This window comes from Bactrocera oleae, chromosome 5 (genome assembly GCF_042242935.1).
Source record: "Bactrocera oleae isolate idBacOlea1 chromosome 5, idBacOlea1, whole genome shotgun sequence".
Lineage (NCBI taxonomy): Eukaryota > Metazoa > Arthropoda > Insecta > Diptera > Tephritidae > Bactrocera > Bactrocera oleae.
This window is the reverse complement of record NC_091539.1, coordinates 31,080,131-31,099,792: the sequence shown is the minus strand read 5'-3', so window position 1 is coordinate 31,099,792 and position 19,662 is coordinate 31,080,131. Positions and strand designations below refer to the sequence as shown.

The 19,662-nt window shown below is 34.4% G+C and overlaps 1 protein-coding gene and 1 long non-coding RNA gene across 5 annotated transcripts in view; both read right to left on the bottom strand.

The window, feature by feature from the left end:
• cac (calcium voltage-gated channel subunit cacophony) overlaps positions 1–9,901 on the bottom strand; it is a 161,945-nt gene extending 152,044 nt beyond the window's left edge. Inside the window, exon 1 of one of the 4 annotated variants that reach the window (XM_070110461.1) lies at positions 9,649–9,901. The gene's annotated coding sequence lies outside the window, so the exon portion shown is untranslated. The remainder of the gene's footprint in view (positions 1–9,648) is intronic. The other 3 variants (XM_070110464.1, XM_070110463.1, XM_070110462.1) reach the window with 3 other exon arrangements.
• LOC118682622 (uncharacterized) lies at positions 4,438–8,113 on the bottom strand. The gene is made up of 3 exons (XR_004978445.2): positions 7,617–8,113; positions 5,859–7,530; positions 4,438–5,713 (listed from the first exon to the last, which is right to left on the bottom strand). It is a non-coding gene; the product is annotated as an uncharacterized lncRNA (long non-coding RNA).
• Positions 9,902–19,662: the final 9,761 nt, after the last annotated feature.

Below are 19,662 nucleotides of genomic sequence, written 5' to 3'. Positions count from 1 at the left end.
TAGTTTTAGGTGATACAAACAACCGTTAGGTGAACAAAACTATTATACTCTGTAGCAACAGGTTGCGAGAGTATAAAAATTTACACCAACTACTTTTTCAAAACTGAAAATAAACGCAATATTACTATAGCTAAATTAATTATTTGCAATATACTGGTTTACCTCGTCAAAAGCCAAATGGTTCCAGCAAACCGGTGCCAGTACAATAATTACAGGAAATCATTAACTTACTTAGACGAACCGTTTGCGAAGGAATTATATCAAACAAGTAAGGAAGGGCTAAGTTCGGATGTAACCGAACATTTTATACTCTCGCAAAGTCAAATGGTATACTCGTTTGAGATTTCTTTGTGGATTGACTGATATTTTCGGTAGAAGGTCAACTATAGGCACTGGGGCCCACATATTTAGTACTTAGAGGCTTGAACAGTTTTGGTTCGATTTAGACAATTTTTGACCGCAAGGTGGCATACTTTAATTGCCTTATTCACGCAAAGTTTTACCCCGATATAATCATTGTTACCTGATTTGCATAGTGGAAAGTGAAAGAATCAGATGGAATTGAAAATGGTGTTACATGGGAAGTAAGCGTGGTTGTAGTCCGATTTCGCCCATTTTCGCACTATGGCATAGAAACATGAAAATAACGTTATGCACCGAATTTGGTTGAAATCGGTTGAGCAGATCTCAAGATATGGGTTTTCACCTAAAAGTGTCTTATACCATCTCAGAGATAAAATTTAATGTCTCTGGCGTGTTTAGTGCTTGATTTATCGCGCTTTTAGTAGTTTTTAACAGTACCGTTATATGGGGAGTGGGCGGAGTTGCCACCCGATTTCAACTATTTTCACACCGTCAATAGAAGTGCTAAAAACATTTGCTTCCAATGAATTTTGTTATTATAGCATTAGCGGTTTAGGAGATATGCACATTAAACCTATTAGAGACGGGACCACGCCTACTTTTTAAAAAAAACTTTTAACTGCAGATGCCCCTCCCTAATGTGATCCTGTGTACCAAATAACAGTCTTGTATCTTATTGCGGAGCTTAGTTATGGCAAGTTATTTGTTTTTGATTAATGGCGTTTTGTGGGCGTGGCAGTGGTCCGATTACGCCCATCTGCAATACCAACCGTCTCACGGTACCATGAAACATGTCTACCAAGTTTCATAAAGATATCTCAATTTTTACTCAAGTTAGAGCTTGCACGGACGGACGGACAGACGGACGGACAGACGGACGGACGGACAGACAGTCACCCGGATTTCAACTCGTCTCTTCATCCTGATCATTTATATATATATAACCCTATATCTAACTCGATTAGTTTTAGGTGATACAAACAACCGTTAGGTGAACAAAACTATTATACTCTGTAGCAACAGGTTGCGAGAGTATAAAAATGGGGAATTTGACCATATAGATTATGTGATTTGACAGCGTTGGCCACGAGTGTACAGTTTGACAGCAACATTATTGCTATGAGCTATACTAAGAGACATAGTGTAATATGCCTAACATATCTGTTTAGATACTAAGTGCCATGAAAATTTCGAACTAATTGATAGAAACCAATGGTTTTCTTACACTTTGCGAGAAGACTTGCAAAAGATCTGTAGTAAAATTGTGCATGCCATGATATCGTGAACGAAGATTATACGTTAAGAGATCATACATCCGTTAAGAAGAGTACTCAGTTATTAGGTATTGTTTATTCCCCATAGGAAGTTTGCGAAACTTTTGCACTTCAAAAATCTGTAACATATACCATGTGTATATTAAATGCTCATGGAACTGATATCTGGAAATGGTTTTCAGGATCAACTTTTTTAAAAAAATATAAAGAGGAATCTATTTCACCACTAGAGGGGCAATAGGTAATTGTTACAAAGCCAAGTATGAGATCTCTACTCCCATAGAGAATGATCAACATCCCAATTAAAACCAAAAAAGTTGCGCCTGAAATTAACTGTCCACGATCTGACGAAAAGTATATATTTTTATAACAAAAACTTTGAACAAAGGTAAAAATATAATTTATAAAACATTTATCTGTAGATAATTAGATACCACTATAAACGTGCAATATTTCATTGTTGATGTAAGTAGTTCAATGAATTTAACAGCTTTCTTATAATAACTTAATTCATGTGTTATTTTCACCTTTAAACTCATAGTAAAATTCACTACATCAAATGTATATATATAGATAATTGTGCTTGATTGAGTGTTAACTCCTCAGGACACTTAGAAGGTAACGTGCTTTCACCACGAACTATTGTAAAAATGTTGTGCTATAAACTAAATTTTAAGTTAATCTCTTTACCCCATTAAAACTTATACATCCTGAAAACAATTGATGATTTAAAAAAAAAACATAGTTTTACTTTAAGATATTCATCCCAACTAACTTATTTCGGTCAAGATGTACAGTTTATTAAAATTCGCCTTCGGTTCAATTATTATTCATCGTTTTTGAAAATTTCAAATGTTCTGCAGCTTTTTGACTAATATAACATCACTGCAGTTCAGCTTTTCTGGCCGGCAGGTTCGCGTTTGTTTATTCAAAACAAGTGACGTTAAGTTCCTTCGCATATATCCATTCAGTGTCACCGTTTTGTCCATGAAATATAAATAATTACATATATATATATATGTACATAGTTTTGAATCAAGTTATTATTTGTCGATTCGAAAACAGTATTGTTGTTGTTATTTTTATTGACGTTGCTGTGGAGTTGTTGAGAATTTTATGCTCGGCCTGATATAGATTATTCTATAAATACCTAAACTATAAACTTACACTTCTGTTATATACATAACCAAGAAATTTAACGACTCAAAAGGTGAAATGCCTTAGATTTATTCTTCAGATGGGAATATTTAAAATCGGCACTTTGTTCGCCGTTTTACTATTTGGTTAACTTTATATACATATGTATGTGTATTCAAATAAGTGAAAAACGCCTTACTTACCTGGATATATTTATGAACTGGAAAAATTTTTTGACAATTTTAGGCATTATCGTCTTTACATACTCTTCCGTACTGGAAGCGCTAGCTACAATAGATGGAACTCGATGTAGAAATCATTAAATAATTTTAACACATCTTACATCACGTAGCATAGTAATTTTATAAAAATCCTTTAGTAATTGATAAATTATCTTAAAGACTGCAATGAAATTTGGGATTTGTGATCAGGTTTTGTCTATTTTTAGGGTCTACTAATAAAGAACGATGATACTATTACGTACTAAATGTAATTGAAATCAGTCAAGTGATGTATGTATAAGGCATGATACTATTTCATCAAAAGCGCCCTTCACTTTTCATACCCTGAAAATGGAGTATTAAGTTTGAAACAAAGTTTCCAATAGGAAATGATCACATCACGAGCTGAGTCGATTTAGTCGTGTCTGTCTGCCTGTCTCTATATACGCGAACTAGTCTCTCCGTGCTTGAGATATGGTTCTGCAATTTTGCAGAAGGTCCTTTCTCAATCAGGAGCTGCTCATTTGTCCGAATCGCCGATATCGGACCACTATAGGATTTAGCTGACATGCAAACTGACCGATCAAAATCAAGTTCTTGTATAGACAATTTGACAAAATATCTTCACTAAATTTGACATAGATTTTTTTCCGAGGCAACGCTAAATACTCCGAACATATTGCTCGGATCGAACCACTATTTCATACCTTCATATAAGTAGCTCCTATACAAACTGATCGATCAAAATCAAGTTAAAGATCTTTATAAAAGATCGTTTTTTCCTTACTATGTAACTTTAACGACTTGAAGGTTGTTTGTATCAAACAAGGTGGTTCGAAAAAAATAGTAAACCGTTTTCCATTGGATGTAAACCGTTAGCCGAAATGCACCTGTTAAGTCTGTAGTTAACGTTTAAGTAATAATCCCAGTTCTAATTATATTATATGTTAAACCTTTCCTCAAAAAAATACATTGTTATTAAATTTATATACATATCTTCTTATAGTAATATAACTGAATGATGTGACTCGTTAGAGCAACTGATTCGGACTCTAAATTTTACGATCCACAAGTGCCTACTGAACACGTATCTAAATATTGGAAAAGGAATCCTTTTAGCAACTTTAGCAGTCATGTTGTTCATAGTGATATTTATAGACAGCGTGTCATTACAAACGTAAACCACTCTACACGTCCATACATATCATACATTTATATACGCAATAAATGCAAAAAATCGCCTCTTGAAAATATTTATGTTATTCGAATATTAATTATTTTCTGCTGATATTTCTCCATTAATTCTCTAAAACGTTATTTTTTTGCCAAATTATTGAATTGTTTATTTATTGAAACGGTTGAAAGATCAATAAACCAATATTAAAATAAATAAAAATATATGAAAATTAGAATTTTAATAAGTAACTGCTTATTATGCGGAAATAGTGAATATAAAAAAATACAGAAAATAAGTTCTGCAACATTATTGAAACTAAATTTTAAAAATTACTTTCAGAAGGAATTTTTAGTTTGTTTCGCTGCTGCATTAGGTTAGGATTTGAGGCTAAAAAGTCAGACGTCATGGAGATAACATTTGGACAGTTGTTGATGAACCAAAAGCCTCGAATATCCACAACAGCCTCGGATCTTTCACAAATTCTTGAGGTGACTAATCTCGATTCCAGCTGATGCCCCTGAATAACTAAAGGCATGAGATCCAGTATATTTCAATCTTAATCTTACGGATTTAGTACAGTTCAGAAGCTTCTAATTTGCCTTTTAACAAGATATTATGACCCTTGGTGTGCGGTAAAATGTTTAACCACTTCATAGAGATGCCGATTGCACAGTGACCCGTTAGAACAAAGAAACTTTCACAAAATGAAAATTAATGAAATATGAGCATTATGAGCAAGCTGTTCAATGGACCTCTTGTGAACTACACTGGGCCGGAGGGACTTCGCTGGTGGTTAACCAGCGCGATAAACTCCCTGTCTCATGAAATTGTGAACTCTTTGCAAACTCCTCAGTTTTGCAAGCTTTCGACGATTCTGTTTTGACCAGGATGACCAGGCCCCTACACGTCTTATCAATTAGGCTAAGCGCCCATTTACCCTCAGAGCCACTTACTTTCTATTTGAACTTCAACCCCTGCGTGAAAAAATAAATATATCTTTACCATGTTAATTAAATATAGCTATCTGAATTGGATGCAATTACCAAATATATGTAACATATATATGTATAATATACTATTTGAGAAATTCATTTTGCCTATTTTGTCTCGAATGCGTAAGGTCTATTGATTTCTGTTTATTGGGTAAATGCGTGAATGTTGACAACTTCCGCAACAGTATAAATCATGTGCATATGTGTTCATAATATTTGTTTGTTCATCCCTTTGCTGAGATTCACTTCGTGAAGTCAAGTGTACATGAACATTTCTTTTGTCAATTTATAGCTTGTTACATACAAATCTATTTTGCACCGTTATAGGCGGGCTTAAGTTCTTAACCAAGATACCACCTCTTTGAAGCTGTGGGAATAACTTACGAACAAAGTTTGAAAATAGTCTATCCGTTGACTTTGCATAAATGAATAGTGATGATTTCGGCTTCTTGGATTAATCTAGATCAAAAAGCTATGGGCATGTGTGGATCACTCTGAATCAGTTGGCTTGGATTCCTAACCTCGACAACTTAATACAGTAATAGTTCACTGAAAAGAGAGAATATACAATAAACACATTATTTAAGTTTGAAAGATTTTCATTGTTCAGTTTCAGCCGGGACTAGCATTCCCTTACTCGCTCTTTCTTTCGCATATTATTACATTTTTTGATTTGTCACGGCATTGTTATTACCTTTGTCTACAATCGTTTTCTCTCATCTTGTTCATGTGATACCAAATTTAAGGGAAGTTACAAATACTTGAGTTCGGAGAAAAGGTTAAACCAAAATTAGACATATTGATAATAACAAATTCTAGGAAACTGCCATTCATACTCTATCATTGCATTGGAATTTCAGGAATGCTACAACGGCATTCCATTATTCAGCATTTTGCATTCATTCACTGATTTAATTTCCACAATTCCTTGCTAGGGGTGCTTGAGGTTTCGTGTAGGCAAGCATAAATTGCAAATGTTTGACAGCAAAATTCTTTTGCTATTTTGACTCATTGGCGCACCCCATGGTTTTGCATTTTTTGTATGTTTGTGGGCATTCAGTGAGCTTTCTTCTCAGGGAGGGAATCAACGATAACCTATTAGAAAATAACGGAAGAAAAATTGCCTAAAAGTACCTTCGTCAAGTATTTAAATGCTGAACCGCAATTTGGAATCCTTAAAGCAATGTATTCAAGGGTAGGTGCTATCAAGGGCATTCCCTTATGGTGTCTCGAAAGAATCGCTTGTTCCTGCATGACTAACCCTTACTCCAAACGTACTAGTTTCGCCTTGTTCTCAAAAATGAAAGATTGCGTTAGTTCTGATGATAAATTGGGAAATTTAAAATTGAGAAATAAATTTGTAAGCGTAGAGAAAAGTTATCGACCTTATTTTGTGTCAATTCACTTTACGAGTTAAGGAAGAATTGTTACTGTGTGCATACCTTTTGTCACAAATTTTACAAAGTTCAAAAAGTAAAGCAATGATAGGTTGTGAAAACAGAAGGACTTCCTCATACTACAATGAGCTCATTGATAAGAAATAAGTACAAAAGTGAAAATAAAGTTTTCGGTGGTGGACAGAACATTGTACGTGTTAAGACAGCAAATAGCTAAGAAGTGTTTACTGCAAATGAATTCAATTGCGAAGCGCTGAATGGACAATTTCCAGTACATTAATTTCAAGAAACACTGGGCCAGCGAACTTACGATTTTTTAGCGCTGCAAAAGGCTGATGTAGCGAGTCAAAATTTAGCGAGTGACAATTGATACAGAAGGATGCGAAGGCAGAGTTATTTTATATCACTACTGTAGATATACCGTTATTGCCTTACAAACAGAGGTAAGAGTACATGTCAATTACTTGCCTGCGGTGGAGGTAGTACATGTCGTATCTTTGTAGTTGTACATATTATCACTATATTGAAAACGCAAAGCCACACTTGGTGACCTCCTATGGAGCCGCTGAGCAACAAAGCGATCGCAATAGCTATTGATTATTTGTCATTTGTACTATTTTCGTATTCCCGGATTAGAGAACTGCCGATTTTATCCTCATTGTATGGAAAACTTAGAAAAATTTAACATTGTTGTTAAATCTAATAAATGTAATGCTGCGTTTATGTCTTATCTCTCCGTGGCCAAAATGTTAGTAGTGATATTTTGTGTTGTAGAAAATTTTGGTTATATGAAAAATTTTTTGTTATACATAATTTATTTCACTTTGGTAAAGAAAACGTTAGTTAGTTGTCAGAATTATCAACCAAAAGGTATATCCCACTTCTCTTTAAGACATTGAGTTTTGGTTAATCTGGTTGGTTATGCAGCTGCTGGTTAACACAGTTTCCCAGAACCAAAGGGACGGTTTCCTAAATCAATAAAGGAAAGATCTTTAGCACCAATACAACTTCCACCGCAAGCTCAACGACTACGACTACTATGATAATAAGCTAACCTGCTGAAACACAAATATTATATTTTCAAACACAAGCATTCAAGTTCCAAATACCAGATCATCCCTCTGTAGAATTCGCCTTCTGCCGAACGGCGTTAACAAAGTGAAGCCCTTCAAAATAAACACGAAACTATCAACCCAAGAAGACACATAAGCTTCGACTTCTTATGGACTTATTAATCTGACTGGCGAGAGAAAAACATGCTTCACCAATAATTTTGCAACGAAATCGTTCATTCTTCTCATTGTCATAGTACCACGTTAATTTGGAGGTATACCCCATTATATAACACAATGATGGATTTCTAGAGTTCATCCGTCTGCTTCAAAACGTCTCTTCAATCTTTTATTTTCACGATTATTCAATATTTGATACATAAGCAGGTCACGTGCATTGAAGAATAAAAAATATATTTAAGTAGAGAATATTTTTCCAATATACAAGCGGTGTTAAGTAGACTTTAAAGAAAAACCGCAAAGCTTTCAATGAGTATATTTCATCATTTTTTTTTTTCAATATTTCATGTAGTCATAGCTTACTATAAAAATAATCGAGGAAGCAAATCACAACTCTGAGCAAGTGTTCGTGAATAATACTTGCCATAGACTATGTATTTTTAAGGTTTTCGAAATCCATCAATAAGGAAAAATTAAACGTTATTTCTTTTTTATTAATTCTATAGCAGAACAGTAATTTTGCGGCTCATATAATTGTAAACTGTGTTGTTTTTTGTTAGATGTCGCTTTTGTCTTCATTTTTACGCACATTTGTTATAGAAGTACATTTTGCAATTTATTTTCATAATTTGTTTGACGGCCAGTGGAGTAAAATTGAGAGTTAATGGTGAAATGCCAGAAGCAAGAGATCACCGCAATTCGTTGCGTACAGCAGATAGCCTGAGAGACCTGAAAAGTCGAACGTTGGTGTCGAAGAAATAACAAATGGGGTGGAATAGTGCTAAATTAACAGGCGGGTGGTACAATTGAATGTAGTATGACTGGCATGAACTAATACTATTGCATCACACTGTTTTCTGGTATTTTATTTATTTCAATAAAGTAACTGTCTGGTTGCAGAAGCTGTATGCTGTATGTTGTTTATGTAAATGTAGTTGAGCTATAGGTGCGTGATGAAATGCCATGCAAAAGTATTCAAGGTACATCACACTTTGACAACTGTTTGTTATTGTGTTTATGGAACTTGTTTTGATTATATGGCTTACAATATAGCACGTAAATATTATATGTTGCTATGAATGTTCATTTAGTATTGCTGTCACTTTGACATCTAAGAAATAGTTGTATTTTTTGTTGTGAAAGCAATAAGCGAGACGAGCATAGAATACATCACTATGAAGCGGCGGGAGCGTTCGACATGATTCATTGTGCTTTCGAAACTTTCTTGCCACAAGGCATGAGCTACGAAGCTTCTTCAATACTCCACACAATTTCCTTTTATTATGCTCTTCTTTTCCAGCATTCATATGTGATGCCGAAGAAATCAACGAAACTTAAAACACACATTTAATTTCGTATCACAGATATACATGTAAAAATATTGGTAGTTGTTAATAAATATTTAAGTTTATGACATTTCGAACTAAATAAATATATTATTATCCTAAAGATAAAGATTTATGAAAGATTTAGTGCTCCAATCTTATTCCAATTCAACTTTCTTACTTACTTTGTTTATCTATACACATATTTACATAAATTTTCTAATAATTGAATTGAGATGTAACTTAGTTTTGGAATAAACATTTCTTATCCTTATGTCTTGAGACAAATCCTCGAAAAAAACTAGTTATTTAATACAATACTCAAAAATTCTTTACCGTTTGCTGATTTCTCTGTGTCTCTGTGTCAAACTGTAAGAATGTAAAACCACTTAACTTAAAATCCGCCTGTGAGATTGTCACTAATTGTTTCGCATTACCCTTATATTTTTTTCTTAATGTTAAATTTTTCCTTCAAATATTAATTTTTAAGCGTTATAACGTATCAAATATTATAGCAGTTGAGTACTTACCTTTTGTTTGTTTGGAGAATACTCCAGATTATTAGCTTTTGTCAACAACGTTCAAAAAATAACTCCACTTGTAAATCATTGCGTAGGAAAATAGAGTTGTTGTATATATTATGCATTATAGATTACTAAAAAAACTCGGTTTTCCACTTGATTTGTAAGCGTTCTAAAAATCTTTGTAAAATTTCCTCAAGTACAATAGAATATCAAAATGTATTTATACTTAAATATTTTTTTAAAATTATTTTTGTTGTTTCATTAATATGCAGATTGCGCATTTTAATAGGTAAATTAGTTTTTATTTTTACACTGTATATTATGTTGACTTCTTCAATTGTTGTTGAACACAATCGTAGATCTGGTTTTTGAAACTTTCTGCAAAATTTGGAGCAATTGTGGACTAATAAAGAAGCTTTTATACACTTATCTACCATATATATTGTATATACATACATCTATTGGCTCATAAAATCAAGTATACATAGGAACAGAAATCTGCATAGGACCCAAGATGTTTTCAAATTGGCAAAAAAGTATGCCCAACTCATAAACAAACCTGTACCGTCACACGTTATGCTTTACCCCTTTTTTATTGCATAACTCATTTACTAACATTTGTACTAGTATACGAATATTCTGCAAAAATATATGGTATTCAGTATGGTGTAGCATTAAGAAAAATTCACAAGATTTGCTTTTTTAGCTAACACCACAAATTGATTTAAAAAAGCTATGGATCGGCGTACTTAAACGGAAATCACTATATCCTGCAATCGTATAAGAACCGGTAGTACGCTAATAATACAATTAAGAGCCTATATACCATACAATGACAGTAGTACCTACTAGGAATAGGGACTAACAAGCGCTAAAATTAGGTCATATATGTACATAAGTGCGATTGGATTAGGCACTATGGCGTTAGAAAGATAAGATTTCGTACTTAAAAATATTTTCAGATAGTTTTGTCATTGTTTGAACACGCGTCAAAGAGGGACACCAGCAAAGAGAAAATACGACGTATTTTACATTTTTCGTCGATTAAGGCGAAAACGCAAACCAAGGGGCTGAAAATTGAATAGTGTTTATGGTTCTGATACTGTAGTAGTCAATCATCCGTAATTTTGGTTTCGTCGATTCCGTTTCGGTAATATTAATGTTAAAGATGCACTACACTTTGGAAGACCAATTGTCGTAAATATCTATAAAATAATGGAAATCGTCGAGTCCGACCACTGTTTCGATTGCCCAGGCTTGATACAAAAGATTTTTTGGTGCCATTTAAATAAAACTGATGATTTTGCTGGCGAGAAACTCGCCAAAGAGAAGCTTGTGAAAATTGACTATTCCAGTTTTGTGCAAATAGGGACGGTGGTTCAATTACCTTCAAAATGCCAACAAGTAATTAAACAAAACGTTGCATATTTAAACTAAATCGTACAATTCTAACTATGCTAAAAAACTCTCAATTTAAAGCAAAAATAATAGATTTATTTTTCTAGACGTTATATAGCATACATTCTATATTTAACAAGTAAGGAAGGGCTAAGTTGTAGACGAACATTTTACACTGCCGCAAAGTCAAATGGTATACTCGTTTAAGATTTCTTTGTGGATTTACTGATATTTTCGGTAGAAGGTCAACTATAGACACTGGGGTCCATATATTTAGTACTTAGGGGCTTGAACAGTTTCGGTTCGGTTTAGACAATTTTTGGTCACAAGGTGGCATACTTTAAACTAATTATTCACGTAAAGTTTTACCCCGATATAGTCACTGTTGCTTGATGTGCATAGTGCAAAGTGAAAGAATCAGATGGAATTGAAAATTATGTTATATGGGGAATAGGCGTGTTTGTAGTCCGATTTCGCCCATTTTCACACATACATGACATAGAAATATGAAAAGAACGTTACGCACCAAATTTGGTTAAAATCGGTTAAGCGGATCCCAAGATATGGATTTTCACCTAAAGTGAGCGGTGCCACGCCCACTGTCTAATTTTGAACGCGGTTCCTATAAAGTCATCTCATACCATCCCAGAGATAAAATTTAATGTCTCTGGCGTGTTTAGTGCTTGATTTATCGCGCTTTTAGTAGTTTTTAACAGTACCGTTATATGGGGAGTGGGCGGAGTTACCACCCGATTTCAACTGTTTTCACACTGTAGAGGTTCTAAACACATTTGCTTCCAGTGAATATTGTTATTATAGCATTAGCGGTTTAGGATATATGCACATTAAACTTATTAGGGGCGGGACCACGCCCACTTTAAAAAAAATTTAACTACAGATGCCCCTCCCTAATGTGATCCTGTATACCAAATAACAGTCTTGTATTGTATTGCGGAGCTTAGTTATGGCAGTGGTCCGATTAGAATTACAGATCATGACATATAATGTTATATATAATACATATATAATATATATATATTATATAATATTATATATATGTATTTTATAGAGCTTACAAGTTGACATCAACGCTCAAAACATAGAGAAGGAAGCAGGGAGAGCTCTGCAAACTTCTAAATTTCGTACGGTATAAATAAAGTTTGTTCTACGCCACAAACAACACGAAAATACTGATTCCGGTCTGTAATTAAAAAAGGGGAACTTCATGTGGTCAGAGAGCATTGTATATTGGGATTCGTTTTCCCCGGTATTAGTCAGAGGCACGAAGAAGTTAGAATTTTCAGTAATTTTTTTTGCTATTAAATCATTTTATTTTACAAAAGTAGTAATATTTCATTATTACACAACGTTTTGACTTGAAATCACGAAAATATCATTAAAAAAAATTTTAATTTTCAAATTTATAGCTGACCCAATTCCAAAAAAAGGTCCCTGCGGTGGCAATCATAAGTCCTTTGAGATTCATTTAAAATCAATCGGATATAAAAAATTAATTTTATAAATAGATAATCCTGGGCCTGATCGAAGCTTTTTTTTAAATTAACAAAATGACGGTTCAGGAAATTATTTTCTAGATTTTTGGGAAAAAATCGACAGTTAATTGGTTTTAAAAAATCGAAATTAAAAAAAAAAAACAAAAAGCTTAGATCAGGCCCGAGTTTATTATGTATTCTAAAAGCTGTATAGTTTTGAGAAAAACGCGATGTGCCCGAGCGCTCTTTGTTATTTGTCGAATAACTCAAATAGTAATTATCGTATTAACTTTAAATTTCAGAGAATATTTTGAAGATATTGCACTTAACGAAAATGTAAAAAAAAAATTTGATTATTTGAAAATTCTGACTACCCCTAACCGCTTAAGACAATCAAGGAAATTGCGACAAACCTTTTTAAGTAATACAAGTGTATACAAAGGTAACTTTTTGCGAAAAAACAAAGATAAAATTCAATATACCTAAAATTTCCTTGAAAATGCTAGTGTGACTCTGCGATGTCTTCAGAGCAAGGCAAACGAAAGGAGTTTAGAAAACCAAAAACAATAACACAATATTGCAATTAAATAGCACAGTAACAGGTTGCTGCGGAGCACCGCTTTAACAACGGGCATCGTCGGAATCATCCATTTGTAAACACACACAGAACCCCACTCAAGTCTACAAGTAAAATGTCTCGTATTTTACATTAATGTATGCTGCTTACTGTTGCAACGTGGTCTGGATGGCTCGTAATATTTGAACTTCGTTATACAACTCAATGCAATTGAGGACTAAAGACTCTAGCGAGCAATTTATGCTGCCTTCACATAAGTAAATATGCGGTTCTAAATGTATTGCGGTGCTCCTGTGTGTATGAAAGTCACATGAAATAATCTAACTGTGTTTTTGAACCAAGCAGAGACCTTCATTGTTTCCGAGTTTGCTTAATTTTGATACTTACTTACTTACTTACGTTACTAGTTTGCTTTGAAATGTTGCTGTGAGTGTAACGTATTTATACAGAGTAAATTTGGAATTGTTGAGATAGGTATCTCTATTATAAAGAGACGTGTACAATGATAATGCCCCTGTCCGTCCGTTCATCTATCCTTATAATGGATAAATCATGTAAAATTTCATTTACACCTCTGAAAAGTAGAAGTACCCTCTTAAAAATTAATTAAACAGGTAAATAAATACTTCCTTTCGCTTTATAAGACATCTTCTAATCTCCGTAAATGCGATTATCTAATCAACCAATATATCGTCAAATAAGGTACTTTCAGAACTAAATTCATGTGACAATGACATATAATAATACAATAGACACGTTTCTAAATTCGTTATACCTCCTTCTAGCATCCCATGTTAGCATTGTATTTGAAAGTCTCGGAAATACCTCGGACAAACAATAATAAGTGTGCTCGCAAGCCAAATCAGTAAAATTTATTCCTAGTCGAGTTCGTCGCCCTTTGAAATTTGTGTGAAGTTTGAGGGAGCCCTGGTAAACAAAGTGCCGTATTTGTTTGTAAGTAAAATACTGATTTTTCGATTTCTGCTATTGAAAGCCATCGGTTATACATATGAACTTTTAAGTCTTCATTAGTTTAGATTTACTATCGCGGTTTGATCGTTGAAATTATTGGATAAGCGGCTTTTGAAATCGATTTTATTAAAAACAAAAGTTCTCATATCTCGGGTCAAAAAAGTTTTTAATTTAGCATTTTCATTCGTTTGAGGCTCTTTTCTATTCGCGATACAAAATATAAAAAACACACCGTGGACCGGTTAAGGTCGTAAAAAATTATTTACTTTAGTTACAATATATCAAGTGTAGAATAATTGGTATGTAGAGGATTGAGATCGTCGTCGACTTTTCTCATAATATAATATATGAAGAAATACAACTGCTTGCTTGGCAATCTCTCTTTCATATCGGGGGTCCATTTGAATAAAAACCTTTTTCTTCGTGGTATCTTATACTTTCCATTATTTTCGTTTTCTGTCCAATTCTTTAGTACTTGGAGTTTTCAACTAATACTTAATATGATTCTATTTACCAGTTGTTTATAATGAAAAGAGCAGGAAAACGAACTAGTTATAGTGTTAAGTGCACCACAACCAAATCTTTTTGGTTCTAGTTTGACTCCTTCATTGGTATGACCGCATGATTCTATTTACAATAAGCAATAAAACTTTTAGTTTAATGGAAAGTGGTGGCTGGTTTCTGCCACAATTCAATTAGTCAGCAAGCTAAATGCAGTGAATTGCAATTATTGTTTAAAAGGGTCGGTCCGAAAGCAATCAATGGCTAGATTAATCCAAATTAAAATAAGGTATTTGCGGTTCATAAATGCAGTTGACTTAGATACATATGTTTACAAAAGCTTAACGGTTTAAAAGTAAAAAAAACTAAACAAAACAAGTAAGGAAGGGCTAAGTTCGGATGTAACCGAACATTTTATACTCTCGCAAAGTCAAATGGTATACTCGTTTGAGATTTCTTTGTGGATTGACTGATATTTTCGGTAGAAGGTCAACTATAGGTACTGGGGTCCACATATTCAGTACCTAGGGGCTTTTGGTCACAAGGTGGCATACTTTAAACGTATTATTCACGCAAAGTTTTACGCCGATATAATCATTGTTGCTTGATTTGCATAGTGGAAAGTGAAAGAATCAAGTGGTATTTAAAATGGTGTCATATGGAAAATAGGCGTGGTTGTAATCCGATTTCGCCCATTTTCGCACTATAACATAGAAACATGAAAAGAACGTTACGCACCGAATTTGGTTGAAATCGGTTAAGCAGATCTCAAGATATGGGTTTTCACCTAAAAGTGGGCTGTGCCACGCCCACTGTCTAATTTTGAACGCGGTTCCTATAAAGTCATCTGATACCATCTCAGAGATAAAATTTAATGTCTCTGGCGTATTTAGTGCTTGATTTATTTCGCTTTTAGTAGTTTTTAACAGTACCGTTATATGGGGAGTGGGCGGAGTTGCCACCCGATTTCAACTATTTTCACACCGTCAATAGAAGTGCTAAAAATATTTGCTTCCAGTGAATTTTGTTATTATACCATTAGCGGTTTAGGAGATATGCACATTAAACCTATTAGAGGCGGGACCACGCCCACTTTTTAAAAAAAATTTTAACTGCAGATGCCCCTCCCTATTGTGATCCTGTGTACCAAATAAGAGTCTTGTATCTTATTGCGGAGCTTAGTTATGGCAAGTTATTTGGTTTTGATTAACGGCGTTATGTGGGCGTGGCAGTGGTCCGATTACGCCCATCTGCAATACCAACCGTCTCACGGTACCATGAAACATGTCTACCAAGTTTCATAAAGATATCTCAATTTTTACTCAAGTTAGAGCTTGCACGGACGGACGGACAGACGGACAGACGGACAGACGGACGGACGGACAGACGGACGGACGGACAGACAGTCACCCGGATTTCAACTCGTCTCTTCATCCTCATCATTTATATATATATAACCCTATATCTAACTCGATTAATTTTAGGTGATACAAACAACCGTTAGGTGAACAAAACTATTATACTCTGTAGCAACAGGTTGCGAGAGTATAACTAGCTGAGCATCTCACCAAGAAGTCTCCCGAATAAGCCGTTCAAGATAGTGGCTTGGAGATGGAGTTGACGTGAAGCTTCTTAAAGAATTTAAAAATACCAAACTTGGTACAACTTAGTATTCAATTTTGACGTCAATAGAAATTCTGAAATCATTTGCTTCGTTGTTGCCGTTGTTGAGGGATAAGTGAGCATTTAAATCATATTATTTTTTGTGAAAAGGAACGATAATTAAAACTGTGTGCAAACAAAACCATGTTCTCCACTTCATATGCATAAAAATGTTAAATTTTTATATAATGAATTGATAATATTATTAGAAACTCACTGTTTTTTAAATCTAATTTTCCATTTAAAATTTCATTGTAAATCAAACAGTTTATTTCATTTCGACACACCCTAATATACATATCCAAAAATTAGATTTACATTCATATGTATGTACAAACTCACATACTGTCTTAAATGTTTGACTTTCGTAAGCTTATATTTGTAAATAAATAAACTTTTTCGTATAACAGTGAATTCTCACTCCCACACATGCGCAACGAAAAACAGTGCAAACACATACAGTCGCCAAAAGATCTTATATCTCCAGCCAGGTAGTTCAGAACTTTATGTTTGCAGAAAATATCGGTGAAATTCTTTCGAAAGTTTGACGACCGTAGTCTAACTGGGAATATGCTGATAAACTGCTGGTGATGTGGATACTTGCTAATATATGGATGTTCATATACAGATATTCGCATATAAGCATATACATAGGTATATAGATATGTATTTATCTGGCAGTTACAGTGCAGTGAAACACAAAACTAGTCAGGAAAAATAAATATTTGCAACTAGAATATCTCAACTAAAAACGAACTAATCGGCAAGTCCGTATATTTTCAATAAAACCACGAATAACCTCAAAAACGTATAACTGTTCCTGAGTAACCGATTATTTTCGGAAAATATAATAATGCGAAAAACTTAGTTCGACTCTAAATGCAGATAAAAGTGTTTATCAGTTTGCTTTATTTTAACACATCGAAAAGCACAAAATCAATAAATGCCTTTGGCGACTTACAGTTCACCAAAATAATCTGAGCTAACTTTTGGATATACATACATACAACTGAGCTAACTTTTGGATATACATACATACAACTGAGCTACAGTAATAGTAATTACACAATGTGGCAACATATAAAATATCAAAGCTTATGAGACGTAGTTTATTATATAATATCATTAGGTATCAATTTAGTTACATTTTGGCAAGTGTAAAGGTTATTTCACTATTATTATTTTTAGTTTTTAAAAATAGTTGTCATACTTATATATTGATTAATTAAGTATTAAATTAGTTAATTGTTACTTTTAACGGACAGCTGAAAAGAGTGCCACATATGTAGTACCTGTACGGAATAAAGTTAGCAACTCCCCACCTCTCACGCACAACAAAAGCGAAGCTGCCATCCCTTGTGTTGTTTATACATATATCAACTATTCGAGGAAAACTTTCCTTAATTGAAAATTTTCGGCCTGTAGATAGCTGGACATTACCTAATTTTATTTCCATTCTTTCAGATTTCGTTTTTTAGATAGATGCGGGACAAGCTGAAAGGTCGCCGTTACAATTATTCCATATGTCAATAGTATTTGTGATTCTGGATGAAAAATTAAATACTCAACAAATTTTAAGGAAAAATTTGCGAGTGATATGCTAAGAGGTCGGTGTTGGTATTTGAGGTGTCCTGATTATGAATTTGAGCTCAAAAATTCTCCGTCACGTACAGCTATTTTTGTCATTTTAGTAAACGGTGGTGGTTTGAACCCTACACCCCTTGACTATAACAGAACTGTAAACTAGTGTTAGTGGGTGTCACCTCGTCTCAATAATATTTTAAATATAAAATTTCTTTGAACTCCTCGATATGAATACCAATGTATAACATTACTGTATATGTGGTAGTCCTGTATTCTTCGCAGCAGCCTAACTTCCATGCAAAAAAAAAATAGTGGCAAAAAATTGAATTATAAATAAATTGAATCTTTCTTCATATACTTTGCTTTATATAGTTTATGACACAGTAGTTGTTGTATCCTCCCAAAGAATGCAACGTAAACCTTATATTAGGGGAAGTAAAAAGTTCGTTCGGTTTTTATCTAAGAGATGGCGTTATTGTACATAGTATTAGTGTTACGTGTCGCATCATGTCATACTATACGGCGCTGAAAACGTGTTTATTCGCGCTAAAAGTTTGTCTTTGACAGTTTTTCGATTGATTGACTCAGTATGTTGTGAGCGCGCGTCAAAGATGGACACCAGCAAAGAGAAAATTCGCTATATTTTACAATTTTTCTTCGATCAAGGCGAAAAAGCAGCCAAAGCGACTGAAAAAATTAATTTAGTTTATGGACCCGATACTGTAAACGAACGTGTAGCACAAAAGTGGTTTGGTAGGTTCCGTTCCGGTAATTTCGATGTCAAACATGCACCACGCGTCGGGAGGCCTGTCGTCGAAAATTGCAATAAGACCATGGAGATAGTGGAAACAGACCGTCACGTAAGCACTTATTTAATTGCTGAGGACCTAAAGATAAGCCAGAAAACCGTTTGGAACCTTTTCCATAACCTTGGATTCAAAAAGAAGATCGATGTTTGGATGCCACACGAACTAGCGCAAAAAAACATGATGGACCGAATTTCCATCTGCGAATTGCTGCTGAATCGCAACAAAATCGACCCGTTTCTGAAGCGGATTGTGACTGGCGATGAAAAATGGGTCACTTACGACAACATCGAGCTCAAACGGTTTTGGAGGATTGATGGCCAGGAAGGTTTTGCTATGTGTTTGGTGGGATTGGCTAGGAATCATCTACTACGAGCTGCTCCCCTATGACCAAACGCTCAATTCGGCCCTCTACTGCCAACAACTGGACCGCTTGAAGGCAGCACTCATCCAGAAGAGGCCATCTTTGATCAACAGAGGCCGAATTGTGTTCCATCAGGACAACGTTAGGCCACACACGTGATTGGTGACGCACCAGAAGCTCCGGGAGCTCGGATGGGAGGTCCTAATGCACCCACCTTATAGTCCGGACCTGGCACCAAGTGATTACCATCTTTTCCTGTCCATGGCGAAGAGGCTAACGGTGAGAAGTTAGCCTCAAGAGAGGCCTGTGAAAATTGGCTCTCCGAGTTTTTTGCCAATAGGGACGCAGCCTTCTACGAAAGGGGTATAATGAAGTTGGCATCTCGTTGGCAACAAGTTTATGACCAAAACGGCACATATTTGACTTAAATCGGACAAAAGCACACAAAGTCATCATCTTTTGAAAAATCAATAAAAAACCGAACGAACTTTTTATTTTACCTAATATTTCAGTAAAAGTTTTTATTTAAAAGCTTTTTAACATATATATATATTTATATTAATTTAAGATATATTTTACTTACGTATAAGTAAACAATATAAACGGGGTTTAATTATTTTTATATGTTACCTTCAGCAGGGTATATTAAGTTTGCCACGTAAC